Source organism: Salminus brasiliensis, chromosome 6 (genome assembly GCF_030463535.1).
Source record: "Salminus brasiliensis chromosome 6, fSalBra1.hap2, whole genome shotgun sequence".
Classification (NCBI taxonomy): domain Eukaryota; kingdom Metazoa; phylum Chordata; class Actinopteri; order Characiformes; family Bryconidae; genus Salminus; species Salminus brasiliensis.
In genome coordinates, this window is record NC_132883.1 from 35,561,920 (window position 1) to 35,583,509 (window position 21,590).

The window sequence follows — 21,590 nt, forward strand, 5'->3', positions numbered from 1 at the left end:
TAGAAATGACCTTATGCCATACGGGGTCATCCTCTGGACAACTGTTCTCTCGGACACTCCGAACGACTGCGCTCTGTCTCCAGCGGTGTGGCCCAAAAGGAGGTGAGCCTCGATTCTGTTCGGAGGGCAAATGTAGGATGGACGTCCAGCGTCGGCTTCGTGAGCTGAACTACACCATCCATTATTCCCTCCAGACCAAATAGGAGGTAGTCGTTTCGCGTGACTCTGAAAGATCCTCCGCTAATGATCTTTAATTGTCTGCAGTGGCTCGTCAAAAACGGCATCAGTAACTCAGGACTGCTTCGAATAAAGGAACATCCACAACTCGCAGCTTGTCGCTGGTATTATCCGCCAAAGGGATGTTCCACTGATGCCACTCTACAGTGACATGCGGCGAGTGCTACGCTGTGGGCTCTTGCTGAATGAAGCTAGGACAGCCACTGATGTTTCTTCATTAGTGACAGTTTTCATGCGTCCACATTTTGGCAAATCCAACACTGAACCAGTTTCACGAAACTTGGCAAGCAGTTTGCTAACTGTGGGAGATGGGTGGTCTCGTAGGGTGTCTTGCATTGAAATCTGCTGCAATGACCCGGGTACTGTGTTCACCAGACATCAACACAATTTCTATCCGCTCCTCACGTGTTAACCTCTGCGACATGTCAATGGCTGTAAACAAAGAGAAGCTTGTAAATAACTCATGAAAGAATAAAGTTACGTTAAAACCAAGCACACCATTGTTTTTCTTGTGAAATTCTCGATACGTTTGATGTGTCACATGACCCTCTTCCCATTGAAAAAACTAAAGTTGGATCCAAAATGGCCAACTTCAAAATGGCCGCCATTGCCACCACCCATCTCAAATGACTCGTATGCCCCCTCTCATATACCAATGTGCCACAAACACGAAGTTAATATCACCAACCATTCCCATTTTATTTAGGTGTATCCATATAAATGGCCCACCCTGTAGAAGTCCACTTAACACTGAATAAGGGTGAAGGGGAAGGAGCTTAAAAGTATCAGCTATATCGTCCTTAGCCAACAGTGCGCCAAGACCCGTCACCTTAATGAGCCTAATAGCATCATCCACAGAAGCATAGAACAAGGAAAAGGTTTGAGCAGAATACAGTCATTAACACAAGCAACACAATCAGAATGAGGCGAGAACCAAACGGTTCTTCCATGAATATCTGCAAGTAGCCACGCCTAAGGAAGGAACCTGAAAAGGAGCAAACGGAGGGGACTTAAAAGGGCCAATCAAATGACCTTTATTCACCTCATGGTCGATGAGTGCAGTAACAACGTGAGGTTTAGAGAAAGCAGACTGAAGTTTCTAGAGACATAGGAAGAGGACAGAGGGTACAGGACCCCGACCCAAAAGCCCAGAGAAAGCCCTGTGAGTGAATAATCAACAAAACAATGATCAGGGTGCACAGAAAGAAAAGAGGAAAGGACAGGAACGGCCACAGGGGTGGAAGACACACAGACTTGAGGAGGGGTCGTTAAAATGATTACACAGAGGATGACCCCCGTGGGAAAGGTATGCCGCCTGTCCAGAGAAGCGCTCACAGATTCAGCACCAGGGGGAGCACCCGGGACGCCACCAAGGCAAACCGGAACAGGTGAGCACTCAATGACAGCCAAAATGGCGGACAAACAGCTCCGTGTCCACAACAGACCAATCCAGACGAGAGTTAAACAGTGCAATAAAAGACGCTGACTTTGCAGAGAACAACTTATGATACTCATAACCTTGAATGATGTCAGATCTCAACCGAAAGGAAACCGCCACAGCGGTGGGAGGAACAAAAGGCCTATCCAAAGGCACTTGGTTCACGAGCACGGAGGGTGCAGGCCCAGAAGGTGCCCCAACAATGTCCAGAGCGAGAGGGCTACCCAGAGCATTAGACGTCAGGAGCCGCAGATCCTCGAGAGACAATACGGTGCACACCAGAACGCCACGAACAGCCAGAAGCTCCAAGATCTGATTCGCCGTCCACGCAGACCAGGGCGGGGCCTGGGCAAGCAGACGAGAACTTCGCTGGATGGACGGGGCAGGAGAAGGGTAAGCAAAATCTCCACCAGAGTCAAACCAGTCAAGACAAGGCAACCGCGTGCACAGAGAGACGTGACGTCACTTCTGAAAGCAAAAAAAAACATGTGATTAGTGAACTTTTAACAACGACTGATGATTGTCTGAAGAACAGTGATGCTGCATTGGAGTCACCTGAACTTTCTCTAGAGCTTTCATTTCTCTAATACTGACAGATGGTGGAATACAATAGACATCATTAGTGGTGAATGGAAATCCCTGCAAATACTCTGTTCAGACTTGGTCGACTTAGTGGACCTGTGGACTTAATGTTGTAAAATATTAAGCAACAACAGCAGAGACGAGAAAAGACTTCAATAAGGACTGGAGCCGAGACAGCTTATGGACAAGCAGAGACATCAACAGGAAATCAAGCAACAGAAAATCGTCCAAAAGATGCAAAACAAATGTCAGCTTTACAGCAAAACAGAACCGAGAAGAGTACTTAACACCGGCTCAAAAGGTCTTTGAAGGAATACCCCTGTAGGAAAGGTACGCCGCCTGTCCAGATATGTGCTTACAGATTCAGCACCAGGGAGAGCGCCCGGGACAACACCAAGGCAAACCGTGGGGCAAAGGGCAGGCACCTGGCTGTGAGACCCACACATGGAACAAGAAATGGCGGGCCAACAGCTCCGTGTACACAACAGACCGATCCAGACGATTTAAACGAGTTAAACGACGAGTTAAACAGTGCAATTAAAGACACTGAGTTTGCGGAGAACTACTTATGATACTCATAACCTTGAATGATGTCAGATCTTAAGATCTGACATCAGATCTCCCTGCAAATACTCTAATCAGAACATGCTGAAGAAGCGTGGTCTTAGTGTTGTGCTGTCTCTCAGTGGTGGTAGCCACCTGAGTCAGCTGCAGTGTTGAGGCTCCATCACACCAACAGAGATAGAAAAGTAAAAGAAAGAAATGTGGGGTTAGATGGACTATACTGGACTTTTTTATCTACACAGGATTCTCTAATACCAAAAATAAACTTACAGAAATTAATCATTTACTTACAGGAGGATGTGGTGAAGGCCAGTCAGTCCAGCAGAGTCGGACTGAACTGACTGACTGAGGCTCCATAATGCAGACACACATCATACAGAGGAAGGAAACAGAAATGTGGATTTAGATGGACTGTATTTGGCCTTTTAATTTACAAACAGTTCTTTAATACTGACAATATACAGAAATGGACCATTTACTTACAGGAAGGTGGGGTGGAGGCCAGTTCGTCCAGGAAAGCTGATGCACTAGTGGTGGTCCCAAAATCTTCCTGAAGCCTGGATCAGTGTCAGCTGCAGTCCTGAGGCTCCATCACACCGATGTACAGAGATAGAAAAGTAAAATAAAAAATTGTGGGGTCAGGTGGACTGTATTTAACCTTCTCTTCTAAACAGAGTGCTCTAATACCAAAAATGAACTTACAGAAATGAATCAGTTACTTACAGGAGGATGTGGTGAAGGCCAGTCAGTCTAGCAGAGTCGGATTGAACTGACTGACTGAGGCTCCATAATGCAGACACACATCATACAGAGGAAGGAAACAGAAATGTGGGGTTAGATGGACTGTATTTGATCTTCTCATGTACACAGAGTTCTCTAATACTGACAATAAACAGATACTGAAATTAATCGTTTACTTACAAGAGGGTGTGGTGGAGGCCAGTCAGTCCAGCAGAGTCGATGCACTACTGGACTGACTGGATTGAGCTAATCGATGTGGAATAAAATGGAGATCACAGCTGCCTGTCCTAGAACTCCAATATGGAGGCTCCATCAGAGAGAAAAGGGAAAAACAGAAATGTGGGGTTAGACGTACTGTGTTTGGCCTTTTACTTTACAAACAGTTCTTTAATACTGACAATAGACAGAAATAGGACTATTTACTTACGGGAAGGTGGGGTGGAGGCCAGTTCGTCCAGTAAAGCCGATGCACTACTGGACTGACTGGCCTCAGCTAACAGGTGGTGGAATAAGTGGTGGTCCCAAAACCTTCCTCTAGCCTGGATCAGTGTCAACTGCAGTCCTGAGGCTCCATCACACCGATGTACAGAGATAGAAAAGTAAAAGACAGAAATGTGGGGTTAGATGGACTGTATTTAACCTTTTAATCTACACAGAATTCTCTAATACCAAAAATAAACTTACAGAAACTGTTTATTTACTTACGGGAGGGATTGGTGGAGGCCAGTCAGTCCAGCAGAGTCAGACTGAACTGACTGATTGAGGCTCCATAAAGCAGACAAACATCATAAAGAGGAGGGAAACAGAGATATAGGGTTAGATGGGCTGTAATAGATCGCATAATTTAGACACAGTTCTTTAATACTGACAATAAACAGATACTACAATGGATTGTCTACTTACGGGTGGGTGGGGTGGAGGCCAGTCAGTCCAGCAGAGTCGATGCACTGCTGGACTGACTGGTTTGAGCTAATCGATGTGGAATAAAATGGACATCACAGCTGCCTGTCCTAGAACTCCAGTATGGAGGCTCCATCAGAGAGAAAAGGGAAAAACAGAAATGTGGGGTCAGACGTACTGTATTTGGCCTTTTACTCTACAAACAGTTCTTTAATACTGACAATAAACAGAAATGGACTTTTTACTTACGGGAAGGTGGGGTGGAGGCCAGTTCGTCCAGTAAAGCCGATGCACTACTGGACTGACTGGCCTCAATTAACAGGTGGTGGAATAAGTGGTGGTCCCAAAACCTTCCTCTAGCCTGGACCAGTGTCAGCTGCAGTGTTGAGGCACCATCACACTGAATGTACAGAGAGAAAAGGAAAAGATAGAAATGTGGGGTTAGATGGACTGTATCTACACAGAGGTCTCTAATACTGACAATAAACAGATACTGAAATAAAAACCGTGAAGAGTGACCATGTGAGACTGTAAGCTTTGCGAGTGGACGGGGCTAAGCCTTTTGTCATGTAACTTTTTGCAGAGTCTAATAGTGAGTACTATAGTACTATAGTGAGCTCTATAATTCAGGATTAAAAGAGAGGTTGGCTGATATGGAGTTGGATCTTGATGTGCTGAAGGTTCGAGACGCCTGAAATCCTGCAACCCCAAACGGGAAAGACCATCAGCGACAGAATTGCATTGTCCCGGAATATGTTCAGCAGTTAATATGAAATAATGAATAACCGATTGCCAAGTTAAACGCCTCAGTCATAATTTAAGTGCACAAGGATTGTCCTCTATTAATAATCGAGACAACAGCTTCATTGTCCCAAAATAATTGAATCCGTCTCCAGCTTTCACCCCAGAGGACACTAGCCACAACTACGGGATACAACTCGTGAAGCGGCGAGGATACAGATCCAATGGTGAGTTGACTGAACTCAGACGGCCATTTCTCAGCAAACCATTGACGAGAAAAAACTTCAATAGGGGCTGGAGCCGAGACAGCTTATTGACAGGCAGAGACGCCATCATGAGGCCCGAATCCAACAGGACGCCCAAAAATTCCAGAGAAGTGGAACACACGAAACACTCCAACCAAAACATCCAATGCAGAGCCTCGGGAAGACAGGAAATCAAGCAACAGAAAATCGTCCAAAAGATGCAAAACAAATGTCAGCTTTACAGCAAAACAGAACCGAGAAGAGTACTTAACACCGGCTCAAAAGGTCTTTGAAGGAAGAACTTTGCTGTGTCTTGCGGGACGAAGGCGCTGAGGGCACATAGACTTGGGGAGGGGTTGTTAAAATGATTACACAGAGGAATACCCCTGTAGGAAAGGTACGCCACCTGTCCAGAGAAGTGCTTACAGATTCAGCACCAGGGAGAGCGCCCGGGACAACACCAAGGCAAACCGTGGGGCAAAGGGCAGGCACCTGGCTGTGAGACCCACACATGGAACAAGAAATGGCGGACCAACAGCTCCGTGTCCACAACAGACCGATCCAGATGATTTAAACGAGTTAAACGACGAGTTAAACAGTGCAAAAAAGACGCTGACTTTGCGGAAAACGACGTTTGATACTCATAACCTTGATCTCAACCGGGAGCAAACCACCGCAGCGGCGGGAGGGACAAAAGCCAATGCTGCTGATGCTGCATTGGAGTCTCTTGATAGAACTTTCACTAGAGCTTTCATTTCTCTAATACTGACAGATGGTGGAATACAATAGACATCATTACTGGAAGGGTTTCCCTAATGTGTGAGATCATATGGTGAATGGAAATCCATGCAAATACTCTAATCAGAACATGCTGAAGAAGCGTGGACTTAGTGTTCTGCTGTCTCTCAGTGGTGGTAGCCACCTGAGTCAGCTGCAGTGTTGAGGCTCCATCATACCAACAGACAGAGATAGAAAAGTAAAAGAAAGAAATGTGGGGTTAGATGGACTATATTGGACCTTCTTATCTACACAGAATTCTCTAATACCAAAAATAAACTTACAGAAATGAATAATAATTTAATAAATTAACAGGAGAGTGTGGTGAAGGCCAGTGAGTCTACCAGAGTCGGATTGAACTGACTGAGGCTCCATAACGCACACACATCATACATAAGAGGGAAAAAATGTGGGGTTAGATTGACTGTATTAGGTCTTCTCATATACACAGAGTTCTCTAATACTGAGAAAACACAGATACTAAAATTAATCGTTTACTTACAAGAGGGTGTGGTGGAGGCCAGTCAGTCCAGCAGAGTCGATGCACTGCTGGACTGACTGGATTAAGCTAGTCGATGTGGAAATGGACATCACAGCTGCCTGTCCTAGAACTCCAGTATGGAGGCTCCATCAGAGAGAAAAGGGAAAAACAGAAATGTGGGGTTAGACGTACTGTATTTCGCCTTTTACTCTACAAACAGTTCTTTAATACTGACAATAAACAGATACAGAAATGGACCATTTACTAACAAGAAGGCGGGGTGGAGGCCAGGTCGTCCAGTAAAGCCGATGCACTACTGGACTGACTGGCCTCAGTTAACAGCTGGTGGAATAAGTGGTGGTTCCTAAACCTTCCTGTAGCCTGGATCAGTGTCAGCTGCAGTCCTGAGGCTCCATCACACCGATGTACAGAGATAGAAAAGTAAAATAAAAAATTGTGGGGTCAGGTGGACTGTATTTAACCTTCTCTTCTAAACAGAGTGCTCTAATACCAAAAATGAACTTACAGAAATGAATCAGTTACTTACAGGAGGATGTGGTGAAGGCCAGTCAGTCTAGCAGAGTCGGATTGAACTGACTGACTGAGGCTCTATAATGCAGACACACATCATACAGAGGAAGGAAACAGAAATGTGGGGTTAGATGGACTGTATTTGATCTTCTCATGTACACAGAGTTCTCTAATACTGACAATAAACAGATACTGAAATTAATCGTTTACTTACAAGAGGGTGTGGTGAAAGCCAGTCAGTCCAGCAGAGTCGATGCACTGCTGGACTGACTGGTTTGAGCTAATCGATGTGGAATAAAATGGACATCACAGCTGCCTGTCCCAGAACTCCAGTAAGGAGGCTCCATCAGAGAGAAAAGCGAAAAACAGAAATGTGGGGTCAGACGTACTGTATTTGGCCTTTTACTCTACAAACAGTTCTTTAATACTGACAATAAACAGAAATGGACTTTTTACTTACGGGAAGGTGGAGTGGAGGCCAGTTCGTCCAGTAAAGCCGATGCGCTACTGGACTGACTGGCCTCAATTAACAGGTGGTGAAATAAGTGGTGGTCCGAAAACCTTCCTGTAGCCTGGATCAGTGTCAACTGCAGTCCTGAGGCTCCATCACACCGATGTAGAGATAGAAAAGTAAAAGACAGAAATGTGGGGTTAGATGGACTGTATTTAACCTTTTGATCTACACAGAATTCTCTAATACCAAAAATAAACTTACAGAAACTGTTTATTTACTTACGGGAGGGATTGGTGGAGGCCAGTCAGTCCAGCAGAGTCAGACTGAACTGACTTATTGAGGCTCCATAAAGCAGACACACATCATAAAGAGGAGGGAAACAGAGATATAGGGTTAGATGGGCTGTAATAGATCGCATAATTTAGACACAGTTCTTTAATACTGACAATAAACAGATACTACAATGGATTGTTTACTTACGGGTGGGTGGGGTGGAGGCCAGTCAGTCCAGCAGAGTCAATGCACTACTGGACTTACTGGCCTGAGCTAACAGATGATGGAATAAGTGGTGATTCCAAAACCTTCCTGTAATCTTGACCAGAGTCATCTGCAGTGTTGAGGCTCCATCACACCGATGTACAGAGACAGAAAATTAAAAGAAAAAAATGTGGGGTTAGATGTACTGTATTTGACCTTCTCATCTACACAGAGTTCTCTAATGCTGACGATAAACAGATAAAGAAATTAACCGTTTACTTACGGGAGGGTGTTGTGAAGGCCATTCATTCCTGGACTGACTGATTGAGGCTCCATAACGCAGACGCACGTCATATAGAGAAAGGAAACAGAAAAGTGGGGTCAGAGGGACTGAAATTAACAGTCTACAGACACAGACATCTAATCCTGACAAATAAATAGAACAAATATACATGGAAATGAATTAAATAAATGACTCACAGTATTGTTTGGGGGGATGTGCTGGACCCCAGTCAGTCTAGTAGAGTCAGGGCACCTGCAAAGAAACAGAAAAAGAGTGGAGAGGCACTGCAAAAGTTTTAAAACACAAAATGGACAAATTCAACTACAAATAACACTGAATTACAGAAAATTAATAGAAAAGATCCTCACCTTATTTAATAAAAGCACAAACACAACCTATATTACAACATACTAGAGAATTTATTAATTAATAAATATACTTATATTAATTAAACATTAATAATAAACATACAAAAAAATCCTCAGATATTTTAAAATTAATATATTAAAACTATATTAAATAGGGGGAAGTCTTAGAGTGGGGGTTAAATGAGCTGTAAATGAATTTGAAATAATTAATAGAAGTATAATAGAATTAATAGGGAAGGTAGGGAGGGGTTAAAGAAAATAAAAGAAAATGATGACTTATTCCAAAGCCTCCAGGCTGTCCAGGAGCTGGTTGACGTGGCTCCCGACCAACTCCCACACGGCTGCGGCCACAGATACAGGGTCCTCGTACACAGACTCCTCCAGAGCAAAGATGGCCCCCAGGAAGCGCATCAGTGCGTTCTGAAAGCAATCAGAAGAAGAGGCTGTTGTCAAAGGAGGCCAACAAAACCCTTACATCTACACCATGTCTGCTCTGAATGTCTGGAGGAGAAGCTGTGAGGTTCTCTCTTCTGTTTTGTGAAGGATTCTGAGGGTTACCTGGACCAGGAGCTGGTACTGCTGAGCCCCGGCACTGCTCTGCTCGCTGGTAGCAGAGAAAGAGGATATCACGGCCATGAGATGATCCAGAAATCCCCCAGCCGTCTGCAACAGTGTGAGAAGTGGTACAGATGTGAGAAAGGCTGCTTAGTTCTGTGTAGGCTCTAATATCTAGAACACAACACACGCAAGAACTGAAAACGTCTCTTACCGGACAGATCGGAGGTCTCCCTCCAGCCTGAAGACCAAGGATCACCACCTCATAGACGATGTCTATGAAGTTGAAGTGCTGAATCTGAGAGTAGGAGGAAACACCAGGGTCAGAAGAACCATCCATTTTTCTACGAGGTACAAAGGTTTTCACTCAAGCCTGGTTAATGAAACTCACCCCAATCTGCGCCAGCTCCTCTTCAATTCCTTGACGGCAAGAGGGATCCTGAGCCAACGCAAGCAGTCGGTCGTACGCCAGCAGGAAGACGACCAGATTCTGCAGGATGAACAGAGAGATGTTTAAAATCACATTCATTCATTTTCATCACAGTGTTTTAAGTATTTCAGGGGTTTTAGATCGTGGTCATGTGGTTACCCTGTCGTTGAGATCGGCCAGGTCACTGAGAACTGCCTTGCCGGCCTCACAGACGTACTCTCTGCGCTCCGCGTCGCTCAGCAGGAACTACAGGAATGAAGAACGGGATGTTAGAGAAGGAAGAACACAAGACACAACTGAAGACCTTGAGATGTGAAAAAGTACTTTCATGGGTTGCCACTTACAGTGAAGGCCAGACGCAGGGCATTCAGCTTCAGGGGGAAGTTCCTGATCCCCTGAATGGTTGAGAAGGCGCTGTGGAAAAGGAGGAAATCTCCCATTTCAGAATCAACACAAACACCTCAATTCTGTTTACAGTGTACAGAACTTAAGCGGCCGTGACACTTACTGCAAAGCGGGCACCTCCCTCGCTGCAGCGCTGCCTCCAGTCGCCTGTAAGACCAAATATTCCACTTTATTTAATGCTGAACAGAATTGGAAACGGTACGACGACGTCTCATAACACTAGTGTGATTAGTTTTACCTCAGGAGCTGGTCCGGGCTGAGGCCAGTCAGAAGCGCTGGACTCCTGCTGAGGCTCTGGCTGGCAGGTGGTGTCCTCAGGCCATGAGTTGGCAAAGGAGGTCCACCCGTCATCGCCGATGACCAGGTCCTGATACGTGTGGAGCACCTGTAAAACAAACAACACACACTCTATACATCACATCTCACGCTGGGGAGAAGTGTAGCGTGTTGGCTTTCTGAGGTACGTTCTACAAGAACATGCAGATCAGTTCTGACTAGAACGTGCTAAAGTTACCTGAACGCCTCCAGATGTTTTGGGGGTGGAGCGCTTGGTGAAGCGGCCGGACGCTACACGGTGCAGGTGACCTTCGATGCGCTACAAAGACACAAGGCATTACCATGTGAGTCAAAGGCCATGAGGAAGCTAGACTTAGGAGAACGTGGCTGAGACGTCTTACCTCAGCAAAGGTCACCTGTGCTGCCGATGCGAACCAGATGGGGGCCTGTAAGAGAGAGGTTAGAGGGTTCATATGAATCACGTGAAGAATAATTAATTACATATAAAAATAATAGAGTAACAGAAACAACTGGAAGTGGAAGAGTTTATCTACCTCCTCAGAAGGTAGAAGAAGGTTGAAGAAGTCGTTGGTGAGGATCCACCACGACTGGGTCACGTCCCCCCGCATCAGGAGCACGTGGTGTCGGCGCACACAGATCTTCTGCAGAATAAAAAAACACACGCAAGTAAGACGCAAAGCTCCAGATACGAGTAACTATACCAAAGGAGTCCATACCTGCTGGTGTGGGTTGAGCCACAGTCTGTAGGAGAAGTGCTAACTCTACCACATAGGAACCATACAGACACGAGTAACCGTACTAAATGAGGGTTCTTCCCCACAGGAGGAAGTGCATACCTGGTTGTCCCGGATGTACCACCGCCGGTAGGAGAACCTAAGGGTCCAGATGGAACTGAGCACATCCTTGGGGCAATGATCCAGGATCAGCTGCTCCAGAAAGCGCCTGGGACACTGCAATGAGACACGGCAGAAAGACTGCAATGATCTGCATCCTATTAAATCATCTCTGCAGTATAAAGTATCTAGAACCTCCCAAATTCCAGTTAAAGCAACTGCATCATTTCTCTTACCCGGTACGGAATCACAGATCCAAACGGAGGGCTGAGGGTAAGCTGTCCGTCCTCCGCAGTGATGACCAGATGAATCGCTGGGTCTGAAAAAGAGAAACAGTGAAGACACCCCTCCTATCTTGAATACAGGACAGTGTGAGTCACATCCTCCATCTTGTAAACCTAGCTAACCTAGCTAAGTACCCTAGCTAACTTAGCTAGCTAGCTTCAGACAGACCTCTGTTTCGCTGCTTAGCTTCTCCAACACTCAAATACACAAACACAGCTAGTGAGCACATTTTTACATGAGTCTATCTTTCGGCTTTAACGCTTTAAAGAGCTCTAGCTACCTTCTGCTGCGGTCTGGACAGCGGCATCGGCGGTCCTCGGTGTCCGCTGTCGATCTCGGGACCTGCGGGCAGAGAGGACATAATAAGCTCCGGCAGTGGCAGCTGCGACCCCAGCTGCGAACAGGAGGGGGCGCAAACGGAGCTCCACCGCCGGGGGGCGAAGAGCGAAGACGCCGCGCATCGTGGAAACAGCTGAAGTCGCTCTTCTAGAAGGAGGTGGAGGGTCCTCGTTGAAGGAGATGGAGGGTCCTCGTTGAAGGAGGTGGAGGGTCCTCGTCGAAGGAGGTGGAGGGGTCCTCGTTAAAGGAGGTGGAGGGGTCCTCGTTGAAGCAGGTGGAGGGGTCCTCGTTAAAGGAGGTGGAGGGGTCCTCGTTGAAGCAGGTGGAGGGGTCCTCGTCGAAGGAGGTGGAGGGTCCTCGTCGAAGCAGGTGGAGGGTCCTCGTTGAAGCAGGTGGAGGGGTCCTCGTCGAAGTTGTTGAGGTGGTTCTAGAGGAAGAAGAAGGAGTGGAGCTCGTCCAAAATGCAGCTGTTGTAGAGATGTAGTTGCTGCAGAAGAAGCAGGAGTTGGTCTCGTCGAAAAAGCTGAAAAGTTCTCAGAGGAGCAGAAAGAGCAGCTGAGCGCTGTGGGGGTCGGTAAACGACTGAGGCTCAACGTTCGTTCTACCGTTCTAGATTGTGACCTGGGTTCCACCTACGTTCTCTTACAGTTTAAAGGGAAACATGTTCAGTGTCTCCATGGCGACAGAGAGCGAAAATAACAGGGTTATCTAGAAAGGAGTTCAGGGACTAGTGAGGTTCTCCATTTACACTGAGGACTGAGTTCCCCACCCTCAGGTTCTGCACACAGTAGCGCTAAGAACCACGTTTGTCCCCCAGAAGTAGCTAGAAGTACCTCTATATCTGTTCTAGACATTGTTCTAGACTCTGAACACACAAAATCCACCTAGATATAAAGTTACCATTTGATCATGATCTCCAGAAGCTTTACAATCAGCCATAACATTAAAACCACTGAAATCAATAACGTTGATCATCTGCTTTTACAGTGGCGCCTTTCAAAAGGTTCAACAATGGACTAAAGTATTGGGACACCTGCTCGTTCAGCGTTAATTTCTGAAATCTAGGGTATTAAAATAGGTTTTCCTGCTTCTGTTGGAGTAACTGTCTTTTTCTACTAGATGTTGAAAATTGCTTTGAGGATTTGATTGCATTCAGCGATAAGAGTCACTGTTAGTGAGGGCAGGATGTTGGAGCATCACCAGCCCACAGTGTTGTACTCGTCTTCAGATCCTGCTGTTCTGATAGAATAAAAAAGTCACAGAAAAAACTTTACTTTTATTCAAATTTATGCAAATGATGGTGTTTTTTATGTTTAAAAATCACAATATATCACCTTGCTCACAGTATCACATTATATCACAGTATATTGGACCGTAACCCCTGTGTGATGAGGAACATCCTGGTACATCCAGCCTCTATCAGACATCTATCCTCTATTAAAAGGCTTCTGTATCTGTTATCAGTTCACATTATGTGTCCTTTATCTTCATTCATAATGTTCATCACTGTTAGCTTTTAGCCTCGCCCCCGCTCGCTTCCTCAGGTTTGTCTTCCTCAAGTCTCACCAGTGAAAACATAAGCTGCTGTTTCCTGTTGATTGGTGATCAGCTCCAGTTATATAAATATATATAAATATAGAAACTGTGTGTTTTTGAATTTGTATTATTTTGTGAGCTTTTGCACAGAAAAGTGGACTGGAGGTGCTTAAACTTAGCACAAAAAATAAGGACATTTATGTTTCATGACAGAGAAGATTTGGCAAATTTCTGGCAGAATTCCCATTTATAAAGGAAATGAACAGACTTTCCAACGGTATAAGATTTATTCCCAAGAAGCATTATTACACCAATCAAATAACCTGCCAATCACACATTAACTTACTTTTTGTGGTGGTTTATATATATCTAAGAACCTTAAACTGTAAGTGAAAGTCAACCCAAATATATTTGATTAAGTTATTTGAGAGAATAGAGAATTTCCTGTTTTCTATTAAAAAGTAAAAAATATACATAAAAAAGACTTTTTTTTACCCTGAACTAAACTCTCATTAAGAATGGACCAATAGAAACACTCCAAAATGACCTGGATTAAAGTCTTATTACATTGGCTTCTATTGAAAGGTGAGGTGTTTTGTGGGACAGTGATGATACATGTATGTGTGGATTCGTGTAAATCCTAAAGGTGGTTTCAAAGCTGGTTTAATTTGAAACAAACTCTGTAAGGCAATTATAATGCAGTAGCGCCCCCGTGTGGAAATACTGGCTCAAGATTGTTCATGGGTCCTTTAATTTAATACCAGATCAATTCTGAATATTAATACATGCATTTCTTAAATAGCAATTATTTCAGTTGATTGTTTTATTGATGTGCAAGATGAACAACGATGACCATGTTTATTAGTTGCTTTTTAAATATTTATTTGGTGCAGCATCTGTTATCAACAATGATGACCCTTTTTTATATTATCATATTTAAATAAGAATATGAAACAATAAAGAAATGTGCTATTATTAAGTTTCCTAACTCTCTGTCATTACAGAGTTAACTTTGTGTGGTGTGGTGGAGGCCAGTCTGTTCCTGCAGAGTTGATGCACTACTGGACTGACTGGCCTCAGCTAACAGATGGTGGAATACGATGGATGACATCACTGGAAGGTGTTCCCTAATGTGTGAGATCTAAACCTTCCTGTAGTCTGGACCAGTGTCAGCTGCAGTGTTGAGGCTCCATCACACCGAATGGACAGAGAGAAAAAGACAGAAATGTGGGGTTAGATGGACTGTATCTACACAGAGTTCTCTAATACTCACAATAAACAGATACTGAAATAAAAACCGTGAAGAGTGACCATGTGAGACTGTAAGCTTTGCGAGTGGACGGGGCTAAGCCTTTTGTCATGTAACTTTTTGCAGAGTCTAATAGTGAGTACTATAGTACTATAGTGAGCTCTATAATTCAGGATTAAAAGAGAGGTTGGCTGACATGGAGTTGGATCCTGATGTGCTGAAGGTTCGAGACGCCTGAAATCCTGCAACCCAAAACGGGAAAGACCATCAGCGACAGAATTGCATTGTCCCGGAATATGTTCAGCAGTTAATATGAAATAATGAATAACCGATTGCCAAGTTTTGCCAAGAAAATCATACAAAAGATGCAAAACAAATGTCAGCTTTACAGCAAAACAGAACCGAGAAGAGTACTTAACACCAGCTCAAAAGGTCTTTGAAGAAAGAACTTTGCTGTGTCTTGCGGGACGAAGGCACCGAGGGCACATAGACTTGGGGAGGGGTTGTTAAAATGATTACACAGAGGAATACCCCTGTAGGAAAGGTACGCCACCTGTCCAGAGAAGTGCTTACAGATTCAGCACCAGGGAGAGCGCCCGGGACAACACCAAGGCAAACCTTGGGGCAGAGGGAAGGCACCTGGCTGTGAGACCCACACATGGAACAAGAAATGGCGGACCAACAGCTCCGTGTACACAACAGACCGATCCAGATGATTTAAACGAGTTAAACGACGAGTTAAACAGTGCGATAAAAGACGCTGACTTTGCGGAAAACGACTTATGATACTCATAACCCTGAATGATGTCAGATCTCACCTGGGAGCAAACCACCGCAGCGGCGGGAGGAACAAAAGGCAATGCTGATGATGCTGCATTGGAGTCTCCTGATAGAACTTTCACTAGAGCTTTCATTTCTCTAATACTGACAGATGGTGGAATACAATAGACATCATTAGTGGAAGGGTTTCCCTAATGTGTGAGATCATATGGTGAATGGAAGTCAGCTGCAGTGTTGAGGCTCCATCACACCGACAGACAGAGATAGAAAAGTAAAAGAAAGAAATGTGGGGTTAGATGGACTATACTGGACCTTCTTATCTACACAGAATTCTCTAATACCAAAAATAAACTTACAGAAATGAATAATAATTTAATAAATTAACAGGAGAGTGTGGTGAAGGCCAGTGAGTCTACCAGAGTCGGATTGAACTGACTGAGGCTCCATAACGCACACACATCATACATAAGAGGGAAAAAATGTGGGGTTAGATTGACTGTATTAGGTCTTCTCATATACACAGAGTTCTCTAATACTGAGAAAACACAGATACTAAAATTAATCGTTTACTTACAAGAGGGTGTGGTGGAGGCCAGTCAGTCCAGCAGAGTCGATGCACTGCTGGACTGACTGGATTAAGCTAGTCGATGTGGAAATGGACATCACAGCTGCCTGTCCTAGAACTCCAGTATGGAGGCTCCATCAGAGAGAAAAGGGAAAAACAGAAATGTGGGGTTAGACGTACTGTATTTCGCCTTTTACTCTACAAACAGTTCTTTAATACTGACAATAAACAGATACAGAAATGGACCATTTACTAACAAGAAGGCGGGGTGGAGGCCAGGTCGTCCAGTAAAGCCGATGCACTACTGGACTGACTGGCCTCAGTTAACAGCTGGTGGAATAAGTGGTGGTCCCTAAACCTTCCTGTAGCCTGGATCAGTGTCAGCTGCAGTCCTGAGGCTCCATCACACCGATGTACAGAGATAGAAAAGTAAAATAAAAAATTGTGGGGTCAGGTGGACTGTATTTAACCTTCTCTTCTAAACAGAGTGCTCTAATACCAAAAATGAACTTACAGAAATGAATCAGTTACTTACAGGAGGATGTGGTGAAGGCCAGTCAGTCTAGCAGAGTCGGATTGAACTGACTGACTGAGGCTCCATAATGCAGACACACATCATACAGAGGAAGGAAACAGAAATGTGGGGTTAGATGGACTGTATTTGATCTTCTCATCTACACAGAGTTCTGACAATACTGACAATAAACAGATACTGAAATTAATCGTTTACTTACAAGAGGGTGTGGTGAAAGCCAGTCAGTCCAGCAGAGTCGATGCACTGCTGGACTGACTGGTTTGAGCTAATCGATGTGGAATAAAATGGACATCACAGCTGCCTGTCCCAGAACTCCAGTATGGAGGCTCCATCAGAGAGAAAAGGGAAAAACAGAAATGTGGGGTCAGACGTACTGTATTTGGCCTTTTACTCTACAAACAGTTCTTTAATACTGACAATAAACAGAAATGGACTTTTTACTTACGGGAAGGTGGAGTGGAGGCCAGTTCGTCCAGTAAAGCCGATGCGCTACTGGACTGACTGGCCTCAATTAACAGGTGGTGAAATAAGTGGTGGTCCGAAAACCTTCCTGTAGCCTGGATCAGTGTCAACTGCAGTCCTGAGGCTCCATCACACCGATGTAGAGATAGAAAAGTAAAAGACAGAAATGTGGGGTTAGATGGACTGTATTTAACCTTTTGATCTACACAGAATTCTCTAATACCAAAAATAAACTTACAGAAACTGTTTATTTACTTACGGGAGGGATTGGTGGAGGCCAGTCAGTCCAGCAGAGTCAGACTGAACTGACTTATTGAGGCTCCATAAAGCAGACACACATCATAAAGAGGAGGGAACCAGAGATATAGGGTTAGATGGGCTGTAATAGATCGCATAATTTAGACACAGTTCTCTTATACTGACAATAAACAGATACTACAATGGATTGTTTACTTACGGGTGGGTGGGGTGGAGGCCAGTCAGTCCAGCAGAGTCAATGCACTACTGGACTTACTGGCCTGAGCTAACAGATGATGGAATAAGTGGTGATTCCAAAACCTTCCTGTAATCTTGACCAGAGTCATCTGCAGTGTTGAGGCTCCATCACACCGATGTACAGAGACAGAAAATTAAAAGAAAAAAATGTGGGGTTAGATGTACTGTATTTGACCTTCTCATCTACACAGAGTTCTCTAATGCTGACGATAAACAGATAAAGAAATTAACCGTTTACTTACGGGAGGGTGTTGTGAAGGCCATTCATTCCTGGACTGACTGATTGAGGCTCCATAACGCAGACGCACGTCATATAGAGAAAGGAAACAGAAAAGTGGGGTCAGAGGGACTGAAATTAACAGTCTACAGACACAGACATCTAATCCTGACAAATAAATAGAACAAATATACATGGAAATGAATTAAATAAATGACTCACAGTATTGTTTGGGGGGATGTGCTGGACCCCAGTCAGTCTAGTAGAGTCAGGGCACCTGCAAAGAAACAGAAAAAGAGTGGAGAGGCACTGCAAAAGTTTTAAAACACAAAATGGACAAATTCAACTACAAATAACACTGAATTACAGAAAATTAATAGAAAAGATCCTCACCTTATTTAATAAAAGCACAAACACAACCTATATTACAACATACTAGAGAATTTATTAATTAATAAATATACTTATATTAATTAAACATTAATAATAAACATACAAAAAAATCCTCAGATATTTTAAAATGAATATATTAAAACTATATTAAATAGGGGGAAGTCTTAGAGTGGGGGTTAAATGAGCTGTAAATGAATTTGAAATAATTAATAGAAGTATAATAGAATTAATAGGGAAGGTAGCGAGGGGTTAAAGAAAATAAAAGAAAATGATGACTTATTCCAAAGCCTCCAGGCTGTCCAGGAGCTGGTTGACGTGGCTCCCGACCAACTCCCACACGGCTGCGGCCACAGATACAGGGTCCTCGTACACAGACTCCTCCAGAGCAAAGATGGCCCCCAGGAAGCGCATCAGTGCGTTCTGAAAGCAATCAGAAGAAGAGGCTGTTGTCAAAGGAGGCCAACAAAACCCTTACATCTACACCATGTCTGCTCTGAATGTCTGGAGGAGAAGCTGTGAGGTTCTCTCTTCTGTTTTGTGAAGGATTCTGAGGGTTACCTGGACCAGGAGCTGGTACTGCTGAGCCCCGGCACTGCTCTGCTCGCTGGTAGCAGAGAAAGAGGATATCACGGCCATGAGATGATCCAGAAATCCCCCAGCCGTCTGCAACAGTGTGAGAAGTGGTACAGATGTGAGAAAGGCTGCTTAGTTCTGTGTAGGCTCTAATATCTAGAACACAACACACGCAAGAACTGAAAACGTCTCTTACCGGACAGATCGGAGGTCTCCCTCCAGCCTGAAGACCAAGGATCACCACCTCATAGACGATGTCTATGAAGTTGAAGTGCTGAATCTGAGAGTAGGAGGAAACACCAGGGTCAGAAGAACCATCCATTTTTCTACGAGGTACAAAGGTTTTCACTCAAGCCTGGTTAATGAAACTCACCCCAATCTGCGCCAGCTCCTCTTCAATTCCTTGATGGCAAGAAGGATCCTGAGCCAACGCAAGCAGTCGGTCGTACGCCAGCAGGAAGACGACCAGATTCTGCAGGAAGAACAGAGAGATGTTTAAAATCACATTCATTCATTTTCATCACAGTGTTTTAAGTATTTCAGGGGTTTTAGATCGTGGTCATGTGGTTACCCTGTCGTTGAGATCGGCCAGGTCACTGAGAACTGCCTTGCCGGCCTCACAGACGTACTCTCTGCGCTCCGCGTCGCTCAGCAGGAACTACAGGAATGAAGAACGGGATGTTAGAGAAGGAAGAACACAAGACACAACTGAAGACCTTGAGATGTGAAAAAGTACTTTCATGGGTTGCCACTTACAGTGAAGGCCAGACGCAGGGCATTCAGCTTCAGGGGGAAGTTCCTGATCCCCTGAATGGTTGAGAAGGCGCTGTGGAAAAGGAGGAAATCTCCCATTTCAGAATCAACACAAACACCTCAATTCTGTTTACAGTGTACAGAACTTAAGCGGCCGTGACACTTACTGCAAAGCGGGCACCTCCCTCGCTGCAGCGCTGCCTCCAGTCGCCTGTAAGACCAAATATTCCACTTTAATTAATGCTGAACAGAATTGGAAACGGTACGACGACGTCTCATAACACTAGTGTGATTAGTTTTACCTCAGGAGCTGGTCCGGGCTGAGGCCAGTCAGAAGCGCTGGACTCCTGCTGAGGCTCTGGCTGGCAGGTGGTGTCCTCAGGCCATGAGTTGGCAAAGGAGGTCCACCCGTCATCGCCGATGACCAGGTCCTGATACGTGTGGAGCACCTGTAAAACAAACAACACACACTCTATACATCACATCTCACGCTGGGGAGAAATGTAGCGTGTTGGCTTTCTGAGGTACGTTCTACAAGAACATGCAGATCAGTTCTGACTAGAACGTGCTAAAGTTACCTGAACGCCTCCAGATGTTTTGGGGGTGGAGCGCTTGGTGAAGCGGCCGGACGCTACACGGTGCAGGTGACCTTCGATGCGCTACAAAGACACAAGGCATTACCATGTGAGTCAAAGGCCATGAGGAAGCTAGACTTAGGAGAACGTGGCTGAGACGTCTTACCTCAGCAAAGGTCACCTGTGCTGCCGATGCGAACCAGATGGGGGCCTGTAAGAGAGAGGTTAGAGGGTTCATATGAATCACGTGAAGAATAATTAATTACATATAAAAATAATAGAGTAACAGAAACAACTGGAAGTGGAAGAGTTTATCTACCTCCTCAGAAGGTAGAAGAAGGTTGAAGAAGTCGTTGGTGAGGATCCACCACGACTGGGTCACGTCCCCCCGCATCAGGAGCACGTGGTGTCGGCGCACACAGATCTTCTGCAGAATAAAAAAACACACACAAGTAAGACGCAAAGCTCCAGATACGAGTAACTATACCAAAGGAGTCCTCACCTGCTGGTGTGGGTTGAGCCACAGTCTGTAGGAGAAGTGCTAACTCTACCACATAGGAACCATACAGACACGAGTAACCGTACCAAATGAGGGTTCTTCCCCACAGGAGGAAGTGCATACCTGGTTGTCCCGGATGTACCACCGCCGGTAGGAGAACCTAAGGGTCCAGATGGAACTGAGCACATCCTTGGGGCAATGATCCAGGATCAGCTGCTCCAGAAAGCGCCTGGGACACTGCAATGAGACACGGCAGAAAGACTGCAATGAGCTGCATCCTATTAAATCATCTCTGCAGTATAAAGTATCTAGAACCTCCCAAATTCCAGTTAAAGCAACTGCATCATTTCTCTTACCCGGTACGGAATCACAGATCCAAACGGAGGGCTGAGGGTAAGCTGTCCGTCCTCCGCAGTGATGACCAGATGAATCGCTGGGTCTGAAAAAGAGAAACAGTGAAGACACCCCTCCTATCTTGAATACAGGACAGTGTGAGTCACATCCTCCATCTTGTAAACCTAGCTAACCTAGCTAAGTACCCTAGCTAACTTAGCTAGCTAGCTTCAGACAGACCTCTGTTTCGCTGCTTAGCTTCTCCAACACTCAAATACACAAACACAGCTAGTGAGCACATTTTTACATGAGTCTATCTTTCGGCTTTAACGCTTTAAAGAGCTCTAGCTACCTTCTGCTGCGGTCTGGACAGCGGCATCGGCGGTCCTCGGTGTCCGCTGTCGATCTCGGGACCTGCGGGCAGAGAGGACATAATAAGCTCCGGCAGTGGCAGCTGCGACCCCAGCTGCGAACAGGAGGGGGCGCAAACGGAGCTCCACCGCCGGGGGGCGAAGAGCGAAGACGCCGCGCATCGTGGAAACAGCTGAAGTCGCTCTTCTAGAAGGAGGTGGAGGGTCCTCGTTGAAGGAGATGGAGGGTCCTCGTTGAAGGAGGTGGAGGGTCCTCGTCGAAGGAGGTGGAGGGGTCCTCGTTAAAGGAGG

At 45.1% G+C, this 21,590-nt stretch overlaps 1 long non-coding RNA gene across 2 annotated transcripts; it reads right to left on the reverse strand.

The window, feature by feature from the left end:
- Positions 1 to 890: 890 nt before the first annotated feature.
- Positions 891 to 3,614, reverse strand: LOC140556920 (uncharacterized). Of its 2 annotated transcripts, none has more exons than XR_011979781.1 (3): positions 3,305 to 3,614; positions 3,113 to 3,172; positions 891 to 2,143 (listed from the first exon to the last, which is right to left on the reverse strand). It is a non-coding gene; the product is annotated as an uncharacterized lncRNA (long non-coding RNA). The 2 variants fall into 2 exon arrangements; XR_011979780.1 differs by having other exon boundaries at positions 892 to 2,143; positions 3,113 to 3,162.
- Positions 3,615 to 21,590: the final 17,976 nt, after the last annotated feature.